The 12,045-nt window shown below is 40.4% G+C and overlaps 1 protein-coding gene across 3 annotated transcripts in view; it reads left to right on the top strand.

The window, feature by feature from the left end:
* The window catches only part of KCNH1 (potassium voltage-gated channel subfamily H member 1), a 194,631-nt gene that overhangs the window by 113,524 nt on the left and 69,062 nt on the right, over window positions 1-12,045 (top strand). The gene's annotated exons all lie outside the window — the stretch shown is intronic.

Genomic DNA, 12,045 nt, shown 5'->3' with positions numbered 1-12,045 from the left:
AGTCCTAGATAATTACACCTGAAAAAATAGAAACCTTTTCATCTTTAAAATCTGTTTTGTAAAATTAGACTTTAAGCCTAGAGTATAGAATTTTTTTTTTTTTTTTTTTTTGGTACCTAGAGTTGGCATACTGAAATTGAAATAATGTGATGATGTTTTCTATCTGCATATGTTATCAACATCAAAGAATTCAGCTTTTTGGTATTGGGCAAAGAAGAATGTGCTATCCACACTTTGGTCAAATAAATCAAAGCTCTGGTAGAAAATTAATGTAATTAAAAGCTAAGAAGCAAATTTATACTTGAGGATTTCCTCATAGGACATTTTTTTCAAATGGCATTGAGTTCCTGCAGGACAAGGAAAAGAAAGACAGCTGCAAGAAGATTGAGAGATGTCCTGTTAAAAACTAAGTTTAAAAACCAGCTACTTACCTGGTGTTAATTAACATAAGAAATAAAAGAAACGAAAGAATTTGGTATTGACATCACCTAAAGCATTGGTATCACTGACTGGCATATTTTAAAATGACACTGTGGGTAATGTGGTAAGATGGACTAAGAATATATAACTAATTTTTTTTTGACATCAGTAGGAATAACAAACTTTGAGGCATAGAAGAACCAGCTCTCTTAAAGCTCACAGTAATGCTAGCGGAGTCGCATAATTTTGGATCTGCTCTGAGCCAAAAGTCCCAGTTTAGAATCCAATGCTTATTCCAGAAGTGACACTCTTTCCCTCCATGTTCATTGGCGTAGCTTTTCCCAGGCCAAGTTACAAAACACTTTTTAACCACAGTATCGTAATTCCTGTGCTGACAATTTTCTACACAAAGTGTTCCTAATAAAAAGGTACATTTTATGATAGCAATTTCCATCCAGTTATTCAAATAATTGGAATTTAATTGAGTTGCAGTCAGCAGAAAAGTGGCATTGATTGATAATGGAAGCGAGAGTTTGATGGTTATAGGTTAACAGACTGTAATCTTATTTATTTTATTGAAAGAAGGCTGATTGCAATCAGAATGCAAATGTTAAATAATATAAATAATATATGCTTTTGGAAATGCACAGAAGGTACACTGCTTTAGAGGTTGGAGATAATGCACATTAAAAGGCAACTTTTTAGAGTTTGGAATTTAATCTGGTTTAAATATCTGTGAATCTTTCATAGAAATAGCTCCCCAGCCTGTCGCTTCTAACACTTCTCCTGGTCTATTTCTGCAAATGGAATTTTGCAGAATTCAGATGAACCGGTACCTCCTGTGAGTTATGTTTGTGATGTATTGCATATCCTTTGGAATATAAATACCAGAATTACACTTTCTATTTCAATAAACAGTTTCATCTCTGGCTCCAAAAGCGTTCAACTAGTTGAAGCGTAGATACTGTATATTCATCCCAAAGATATTCATACAGATTCCAAATACATAAAAAAGCAGCTTTGGGGATTTTTTTTCCTGAAGGATCTCATGGGTATATTTTTAGACTTGGTTATTCCTCTGAGGTGTCCCCATCCCCAGGGTGCATATGCCTTCCCTTGGCCACGGTACCGAGTCTCACTGCATAGCGCAAGGTGCTTTCTAGCCAAGTTTTGCTCCGCCCGAGTGAGCTTTAGCATTGGTCCACTCTTCACCACGTTCACATATTCCTTGTCTGCTGGGTCTCCAGTGATCCCTGCCCTCGTGGAGATGGGAATCCCTGTCCCAGAGCCTTCGGTGCCAGTCAGCAGTGCTGACCTTACAGATGTCCCCGCACTTACTGGGGTCTGGATCCACTTGCTAATGACTGTGACAGAAATAAGCAGACATGCAGGCGCATTGTAAGGTACCAAACCCCGTTGGCCTTGACCGTAGCTAACTGTAGAGCTGGATTTAGGCAACGTAAAAAGCATCTTCCCTCCATTCCTTGTGCTGCTCTTGCTACCGGTCTGGAAAAGTAAGGACCCTTATCTTACTGCAGCTAACACATTAATTGGCATTGCCAAGCCTGAATATGAATATGTTCAAAAACCTTCAGGGCAAAAAGAGCAAAAGCTTTGCAGCACCTGGCTTGTAGGAGTATGCTGCAAGCTTTGAGCTGAGCTGGGAGGGCAGGATGCTTCTGTCGGTCTGTCCCTTTGTGCCCTCCCTTCACAGTTATGAAACGTTACTGCCTGTGGCGTCCGAGGACGTCGTGGCCGAGGGAGACACTTCCAGTGCTCTGTCCCTGGCATACCGTGACTGTCCGTGTCTGTGCTGTGAAAACAGTTTCCTTTCACTCGCTTTCTCGACAAACACCGGTGAAATCTCCTCTTTTCTAAAGCTGTCAGCTCACTGTCAGGCGACTCCCGGAGCAGTTTCCTCGAGTGACTAAAATTCCCTCCTGAAGTTATTAGCTGTCTAGTTACCTCTGGCTGCAGCTCAGACTTAGAAAACTTCTTATTTTTCCGAAAGGGGAAGAGAAAGGAGACCTTTAATTAACTCTTTCTGCTGCCAGTCATTGACATTTTCATCTAATTGGAAGCAGGGGAGAATCAGCCGCTGCATCTCTTTCTCCAACATCTTAAGAAACTGGAAGTGCAGTCTGTGGCTGCAGGTGGCTGCATGCCAGACTCAAGGGCTTTGCAGCTGAAAGGAAGCTGACAGAGGATTTCTCGGCCCACTTCCTGCTCTAACAGTCTTGTAAAATTAAAGCAGGTTAACTTGATGTTTCTCTCTGGTTTTGGAATCTCAGAGAGGAACCAGAGCGTAGACGCTGGGGGGGATGTGGGATGGTCGAGTGACAAACTCACCCTTACGGAGGGTGTGCTAGACCAAAGAGAAATATTGCAGGTTTGGAGGGCAGCAGGATTCACAGGCTGGATGGAGGTCTATTTTTCCCCAACAAATATTGAAACACTTCTGGGTCCGGCCTGGACTTCATAGCTCCGGGTTAGTAGAAGCGTAAGAAGAGAGAAGCTTGCACGATAGCTACTTGTCATTGTCTTTTGCTTGTGATGAGGTGCAAGTTTGCTGGCACCTTCTTTAGCAATATGAAAGGCCTTTGGCAGCACTTGCAAGCATTCTGGTTTTGGCAGTTGCTTCTTTCCATGTGTACGAGCTTTGTGACCAATATTAACTTACACTGGGTTGTACCACAGTGTATTTGCTCAGTTCATTCTGCTGCAGCCATAAATGATGTTATAGCTCAAATGATCGCACACGCTACATAAAAGAGAGAATTCTTATACATAATTTATTAAGCTGAGATTTCTCTAGTAAGCCATTTTAGCCTGGATAGAGATTAAATGACTAATTCTGAATGCTTTGGAGTATCATGATAGAAAGCGCAAGTAGCTTTTGCAGAAGCTGAAATTTGTGTCCTGGAATAAAAGAAGGAATGCAGTAGGATGTAGATATGTTATTTGAGATTTTGTAAGACTGAAAGCAATGGCAAAGAACACTCTGCATTTTTACAAAGCAAGCATGATTTAGTGATTTAAAGCCAAAGCTCCTAGTCAGAACATATTTCTTGAGAGAGCAGTGATTGCAACAGAGTAGTCTGTCTCCCTGCCGGTGTGAGGTTGCTTGCTTTTGTACATGTAGTGGAGTGCTTATTCTATGCCATTCCGACTGTGCCAGTAGACAGGGCTCTCACCGCCTCTTTCTAAAAGCAATTTTAAAATATAATTGTGCTTTCCTTTTCAGCATTTGCTTCACCTTTCTTCTTTTTATACTGTAAGCTCTAACTAGAGAGGGAACCTCTCCCAGATCAAACATTTCAGCTAGGAGTGCTTCAAGCCTTGATTTTAAATCTCGGGGGGCTTGGCAGCAAGTTGTTTTCAGAGAGGCAATCCATGGCCTTGTATTCTGCCTTTCCACATGACAAGTTTTCCAATTCTTTTTCATGATAGAGGTTCAAAACAGTATCCCAGAATTCTTTCTGATATGGAAGGCTAAATTGCTGGAAGGTTTTAACAAAGCTTTGTTAAAATGAAAAGAGTGAAAGGGTTTAATTTTAGAATATTGGCCCATTTGATGATGGATTTCAGAACGGTCAAACTGACAGCCTGCTTCTTTCTCCTGCGTTTGTACTCACCAAAACAATCCCACAAGTCCTGTGGGAAGAGGGGTTTGATGCTTGACTGGCATGCATCTTACAGCACTGCAAATCCAGGACACTGGACATGACTGAGACGTCTGGATGAGTCTGTGGCTTGGGAGTTATGCCCTATTAGCTAGCCAGGAGGCAAAGTCGTCATTTTCCAAAAAACCTTCCAAATGTAAATAAACACTTAAGTATTCAACTCTGTTCTTTCCTATGCTGCCTTTTAAAAGCTGTTCAGGTAGTTGAATGTTCTTATATTCCCTGTTTCTCTGTGCCAATCTAAGCAAAATGTATTTTATTCTGTTTCCTCATTGGTAGATTCCCTATTGCATTTTTGCATCTTCTCTCTGGCCTTGGACAACTGACTTAACTTTTATCTGTCTCTAACAGATAACTGTTTATCTAGCTCACAGATTTTTGTGCAAATCATCTTTACACCCTGTACTGAAAGTGCTTTGAGGCATGTTGCATGTTGTTAGGTTTGCACGTCTGCTGTGGATAATTTAAGCGATGTGACTGTCAATGAGTTGAAACCCCATGCTCTGAGGAGGATGTGCTCTTGGATTTCTTCCTTCTCCTCTCCTGCAGCTTGTTGGACCCTTTCAGGTAAAGCCTTAATATGCAGACTTGGAGAGGATTTGACCAACTGCAAGCATTTAACATTCATATTTCTACAGTGATTGTAAGTGTTCAGCCCGGAGTAACTCCATTACCTTTCAGAGGCATCATCTTAAAGTTTAGTTTCCAAAACTTTTAAACTCTAAAGTTATTTCTGTTCTATTTAAATCTATATGGCTTTGAGCCTTAGGGTCCTATGCTTATACAGAGGAAGATCTGGCTACAGACAAATAGTTTACATAGTGGGGATGTATATGTACAATAGAAGACATAATTAACTAAGAAGTTCCAAGACAATGAGGTGGGTTGACTTGGCTGGTTGCCAGGTGCCCACCAAGCTGCTCTGTCGCTCCCCCTTCTCAACAGGACAGGGGGAGAAAAATAAGATGAAAAGCTCATGTGTCGAGATAAGGACAAGGAGATCACTTACCAATTACCATCATGGGCAAACCAAACTTGACTTAGGGAAATTAATTTAATTTATTACCAATTAATCAGAGTAGGATAATGACAAATAAGAACAAATCTAAAAACCACCTTCTCCCCACCCCTCCCTTCTTCCCAGGCTCAAATTCACTCCCAACTCTTCTTACCTCCTCCCCCTGAGCAGTGCAGGGAGTTGGGGAATGGGGGTTGCGGTCAGTTCATAATGCTTGGTCTCTGCTGCTCTTTCCTCCCCACGCTCTTCCCGTGCTCCAGAGTGGGGTCCCTCTCAAAGGAGACAGTCCTTCACAAACTTCTCCCACGTGGGTCCTTCCCACGGGCAGCAGTTCTTCAAGAACTGCTGCAGCATGGGTCCTTTCCACGGCGTGCAGTCCTTCAGGAACAGACTGCTCTAGCGTGGGTGCCCCGTGTGGCCACAGGTCCTGCCAGAAGACCTGCCCCTGCATGGGCTCCCCTCAGTGGGCTGCAGGGTGGATATCTGCTCCACCGTGGGCCTCCATGAGCTGTAGGGGGACAACCTGCATCACCATGGTCTTCACCATGGTCGTCACCAGGGGCTGCAGGGGAATCTCTGCTCCAGCGCCTGGAGCACCTCCTCCCCCTCCTTCTTCACTGACCTTGGTGTCTGCAGAGTTGCTTCTCCCACATATTCTCACTTCTCTCTCTCAGCTGCTGTTGTGCAGTGTTTTTTACCCTTTCTTAAATATGTTATCACAGAGGTGCTACTAACATTGCTGATTGGCTCAGCTTTGGCCAGCGGCGGGTCCGTCTTGGAGCCGGCTGGCATTGGCTCTGTCCAACATGGGAACAGCTTCTGGGGCCTTCTCACACAAGCCACCCCTGCACCCTCCCTGCTGCCAAATCCTTGCCATGCAAACCCAATTCAGACAACAAAACTTTTCTGTTGCTTGTATTCAGTACATGATACATTTTCATGTAAATTTTAGCTGTAATTTAGATTAATCTATGTGGGTAAGTAGCAAAATGCTTCTTTAAAATGCTCTTAAATGACTAATCCCTTCTCAACTGATTTGATGAATTCATCACTTGTTTGAGATGCCTTCTCCTACTATGAATAATGAGCAATTTTTCATCCATTTAGATGCTGTAGTATAATGTCGGTACAATTGTTATAAAGAAATAACTTAGTATGCCATACAAAACAAGATGTGTATTTCCCCAAAGGAATCTTAAGTTGTTGAAATTCCGATAGGTCATTCACTAGTAAATCCCATTAAAAGTAATCTAGTGATTAATAGGCATTAATAACCGTCAATAAAATAAATTGATGGAAGAGCTGGTAAGGGTGAATTTTGAATTACAATTCATCTTAAAATGGAAGAATATGATTCTTTTATGAAGCTGATACTAAAACCATAACTGCCTTGAAGTATCTTCAGTAAGAGAATATTTCCTGTTCTGTGCTATTGTTAGATTTATAGGTTTTCCCACATTGGTTGCTAAATACTTAACGATCATTTGTGTTCTGATCACTGAATTAGAAATTAAATTTGTACAGACTGAATTTATAAAATCAGAATTTTAGCTGTTTCCCAATGTGCTTTCTAAGTATGGAAAACTATGTCAATACTATGTCAATGAAAGACATTCCTATTATATGTCAGTACTTGGGAAAAAGATGTGGTAAATGGAACAAGTTCCGGTCATCCTGAAATTGAGGTTAAGCACTTCATTCATTAATCCAGAAATGGAATTGATATTTTGTTTGTTTTATCACACTTCAGGTAGACCTCCTTGAATTGTTTTTGAAAGGTTTTTTTCTCAATGACCCATAAAATACTCAGCCTTAAATATAAAAGAAAAAAATTCTGACCTTTTCAAAATCTGTAGTGTGTTCATAAAGTCTTTCCATATATGGTAAAGCTATTCCAAGTAGATGAAAAATGCAGTTAACAAGGTTGATGATGAATTAAACTAAAATTTGTTTTCAGACTATTTTAATCTTTAAGAAATAAAGAGGCACATTTGGCTTCCGTGAAGCTATTTTCAGATGAGTAATAGAAAGTTAACATTAAAAAAGGGTTTTCTCTCATTTTTAACATGCACAACCACCCACACCAGCTTGTTTATCCCAACAGAAGAAAATGCATTACTTTGATTTTTACCCTCCTCCACCCACGTAGACTAAAGCGTAGAAATAATTTTAATATAGATAAAAGTTACTTAGTGTGAATGAGGATTCCCCAGAATAGCTCCCCTAAGCCTTTTTAGAATAGAAAATAAATTTCCTAGGAACTGGAGAAATTCTAAATGTTGGCCCACCACCAGGGACAGAAGACAATAATCCAAAAGACAGTGTAACTGCTCTTACGCAGTCTGGGAAGGTGGTCTTCATTGTGAAAACAGCGAAATGCTCACTAGTATTTTTACAGTAGGAAAGATCAGTCCTTAGTTTAAACTCACATTTTTCTTACTGTTGTGTTGACTTACCTAAATAGAAGTATAATATGGATACACAAGGGAGGCTGAACAGCAGCCTGTCTCATTCAGTGTGTTATTCTCATTTTCAGTATGTGTGTGGTGCACTACCACCTGCTCACGGTTAAGTGTACTGAGGTGCCTTCGTCCACTTTTGGACCATGCAGGCAAAGAGGAAGGGGACATTCCATGGGAATTCAAAGAGTTCCTACCCTTTCTCCAAAGCTTGGAGTCCAAAGCTTATCATGACTGAGTGGCCAGAGTTTCAAAATCTCTGTATTTCTAATTTAAAAAAAAATATATATATTTTTTATTGGTGCCTTCATCCCTGTGTGTGTACATGTGTATATATATGTATAATGACTGGCCTATTGCTGAATCTCTCAAGTAATTAAAATATTATGCACTTTTTCTAATATCCGAACGCTGTTGCCCAGGCTTTTTTGCCTGTATGTGCCATGTTCTATCGTGTATTATAACTGCACTAATGATGTCAATGCCTTGGTAACTTCTGATTTTATTTTCTGATATACCCTGGTGCTTCATACACTGTGGAGCATTATTGACCAAGCAAAAGACAGAACAGTGACCTAATACCCTCCTGTATTATTTTTTTTCAACTCTAAAAATGATCTCTGGTGTCTGTGGTCTGGGAAGCAGCTGACTCTAGGACAAACTCTTACTAAAAGGGTGTGATTTCCTGGCATAACAGCTTTGATCTTCTGGTCTTCTCTAAGGTCACTAAAAGCCGAACTCGTAGGACTGCAAATCCAAACACTCAACCCATTCAAGGCACTCCGTGAAGGAGAGAGAACATAGATAGCTGTGCAGTATGAAAGCTGAGTTGGCAAACCTGCATCCTTGAGCAATCGAACTCTAGAATCTAAGTGATCAGATTGGTCCTTTCTTCAGCTCTCCAATGAAAGCTGAAATAACTGCCCCCTATAAACTATAAAAAAAGGAATAAAATTCCGAAGGTTACTACTAATGTTGTGTAGAGGCTTTGTGATCCCTGCTCCAGACCAAACCCCACCCTACAGATCCTCTGTTTTCCTGCTTAAATGTTGAGACCTTTATTGTAACTGTGCGCTCTTGGACAGCGAGACAAGGAGGTCCTTTTCTTTGCGTACCTGAGCCGGGTCTCCACAGCTCCTCCAATGACTCTATTTGATATGCACCACGATGGGAATAAAACTAGCTCACCTTAAATGTGACAAATGCTGTTAAGATTTTGTGTGAAACGAAGCCGTTTCCCAGCTTGATTTATGAACGGTGGGAGCTGCCCACAGTATTTGTGTCAAACTACCCTACATGTTTAGGCAGCTGTTTTTCCTGTATCCGTCCTCCAGAATCAGCCTTCTAGTTGCCTTTGAACAAGTATCTTGCTGGGGGGGGGGGGGGGGGGGGTGTACAGCCAGGAGCGTACTGCATTCCTTAGTCTCAAGCTGCTGTGAAAGAGTCACGCAGGTGATGTGGTGTCTGATGTCAACCTGCTTTACAGGCTGCTGCCCATTCCGGCGTGACACTGAAGTGTTTGACTGCTGAACGTGAAGTGGAGTAACTACTAGGTGTGGCCTTGTGAAAGTTTTTGAATTTGAAATCCAGTAAGCTTTACCATCATGGGAATGACCCAATTGCAAACAAAACTTGATAGGGCGCTTTGCCAATAACCTGCTATGACCATAGCTACGGACTATTGCCACAGCTGAAGTCAAGTGGTAAGAAGGGCGTGGTGTTGGGCTGTGGCTCAGTATAAGAACTTACTGAAATACTTTGAGAGTAGGATCATGAACAGCCCCTCTTTATTTGGTATTATTTTTGCAGCAGGCAACTGGGTTTTTCCAGTGTATGATTCCTTCCTCAAAAGGAAGTGCATTATCATGTCAAACACCTGTTTGGATTCAGATTTTCAAACAGAAATGTGATACCTGACAGTGACGTAAAATATTAAAGCCCTATGCAAAAGAATGTACTAAGTGTTTTTAGAGTATTTTTTCTAAATTAGCGAACTGCAGAGGGGACTTACACTCAGCTCCCCTTGAAAGTACTGTCAGTATTCTTCCTCTTGCTATCACTTTTTTTTTTGTTCCCATTCATTTTCTCTTTCTACCGATTACGTTCCAAAAAGGGGTGTGAACTTCGGTATCTTGTGTAAGGGCACTTATAGATACTGAGTTCAGTAATAGCTCCCTCAACTGAAGCAGGAGCGTACAGTGGTAGGCTACTCTGAGTACATTCGGTGTCCCAACATGCTCTCCATACGGGACTTGGAGTGGGAATAGTGCTATCCACAAACAATGGTGCAGGTAGACATGAAGTGATCTTAATTAACCTCAGGTCCAAATCCATTGTCTCTCCAGGCAGCTGTGAGACTGCATAATGTTTCGCCCAGATTTTTATCAGGAGCTAAGTCTGCTAAATCCATTTTTAATTAGTACAGCATTATGAACGTGAAAACCTGACAGCCAATTAAAGTAACATTTGAGACTTGAATACTATGTACTTTTGTTACCATATACTTAGGTGTTTCTTCTTTTTGTGACCACCTTCTCGGGTCTTTTCCAAATACAGTAAGGAAAACACATGCCTTGTTCCAAGTCTTCATGACTTTGGCAGACCACATCTACACCAGGTCCCCAGCATGTGTCTCCAGGAGCCATGCAGCCAGCCCAAGCTGGCCTTTTCTTGCAATTCATCTAAAGGTACTATGCCTTAATTGTAACGTTTCAGAGGACATGCTTCCACCATCCTGATAAACTTCACGCTTGGTCATTTCTCCCACGTGCTCTGTAATAAATATACCACACAACAAAATTATTTTGTGATTCATTTACACAGCTGACATCAGAGAATCCAAGAAAATTTCTGCCAAAATAATTTTGTAACAGATTGGATGATTTACTTTGTAAACTGCCATAAGCATCGTCTTTGTGTGAAAATGCAGAATTATGTTCCCCTTTTGGAAACCTTTTTTTCCTTTATTCTTAAAAAAAAAAACAAAAACAACAAAACCCAAACAAACCCCCCACAAAAATCTCAGGATGTTACTCTTTAAAAAAAGCTAATAGTATACCCAGGTTGACCAGAATAGATAAATCTGTGTCTCCAGTCTTAAAGGTTGATGCCTGTTTTTTGTACAAAATTTGAATAAATCATGTAAACTCCAGCATTCTTTGCACTGTTGCAGAAGTGAGGCATGTTACAGTCTTCCTCTAAGGAAGAGGATGGGCGATTTGTTAATTGTTTTCCGAGGTTTCACTGTTACTTCACAGTAACAGGAAAGAAGTTATTTATGGCCAGTTATTATCTTGGTTAATGAAAACAAAATTGCTGTTGACTTCCATCACATACTTCATCAGATAGTTTAGGCTGGAGATGAAATATGAGGATGCTGTAACCTTTGCTCATGTTAAGATACAAAGCAATAACAGAGGAAGAAAATAGCATTAGCTCTAACAAATGGATATTGGCTTTGCTATTAGAACTTTGGTATAGTCTAGAAACATATTATTAGCCTTTGATTTCCTTTGCCTGCGTTTTTCAAATTGCTCAAGCAGCAAGTCTTGTAGGAGTAAAAGTTGTATCGGGTAGTTCGGTGGCTTACATGCTTTCAGTGATTACCCTGTACCCTTTCTGAAAGAGGAGATTCGCGTTTAGTCCAATGACAAATTCATTGGAGTAAGTGGAAGAAGTAATAATGAAAAGCTTTTATTTGGGATGTCATTTGGGAACAGTTCTATCCTTTAACATAAAAGCATTATGATGTTCTTTGTCAGTAACATTCAAAACTGTAATTTGCTTTTGACAATCAAGACAGTTCATAAATGACCTTCATCATTCATACCCAAACCATCCTGTAACACAGATGCAGCCATGAAGGGAGCTTGAAAAACTTATGGCTTCTGGTTTGTAATATATTTCAGAAATTTATGACAGTTTGTCTAAATTTGTTATTGCTCTGTTATTTTTATGATATCTAGCATATTTGTTAGTGATGTGAAGGCATAACTTCAAAAATACTGAGGGGGTGTTTCTTACTGTGCTCTCTGAAAATCTATTATTAAATATTGCATATTGCTTGGTTCACCACATTTTCCAATCAGTAGGATTTTCCAAACCCCATCATTGTCACCACAGAGCTGTTCAGAAAGGCATACTTTGTAGAACTATAAGGCCTCTACCAGGTTACCTTTAATAATATTGTCATTTTCTTACATGTCGGAATTTCCTTACTGGACCTTTTAAGGTATACAAATGGAGCACTTCATCCAAAGATCTCATGTGGGGTTTTATTTCTTTTTTTTTTTTAATAAGATATTGAATAATTGCTTGTCCTTATGTGAAGGGAAGCTCAGATGTAGAGGATTAAATGACTTGCTGGATTGTACAGTGTCTCTCAGTGATGATGAGGAACAGAACCAGGATTTTCTAGCCATGTGCTCTACACAGTGTGGAAGAACTTTGAAGGTCTGCAGCATGT

The sequence above is a fragment of the Mycteria americana genome, chromosome 3 (assembly GCF_035582795.1).
Source record: "Mycteria americana isolate JAX WOST 10 ecotype Jacksonville Zoo and Gardens chromosome 3, USCA_MyAme_1.0, whole genome shotgun sequence".
In the NCBI taxonomy this organism is placed as follows: Eukaryota; Metazoa; Chordata; class Aves; order Ciconiiformes; family Ciconiidae; genus Mycteria; species Mycteria americana.
The sequence above is the reverse complement of the archived record's forward strand: the minus strand, read 5'-3'. Positions and strand labels throughout refer to the sequence as shown.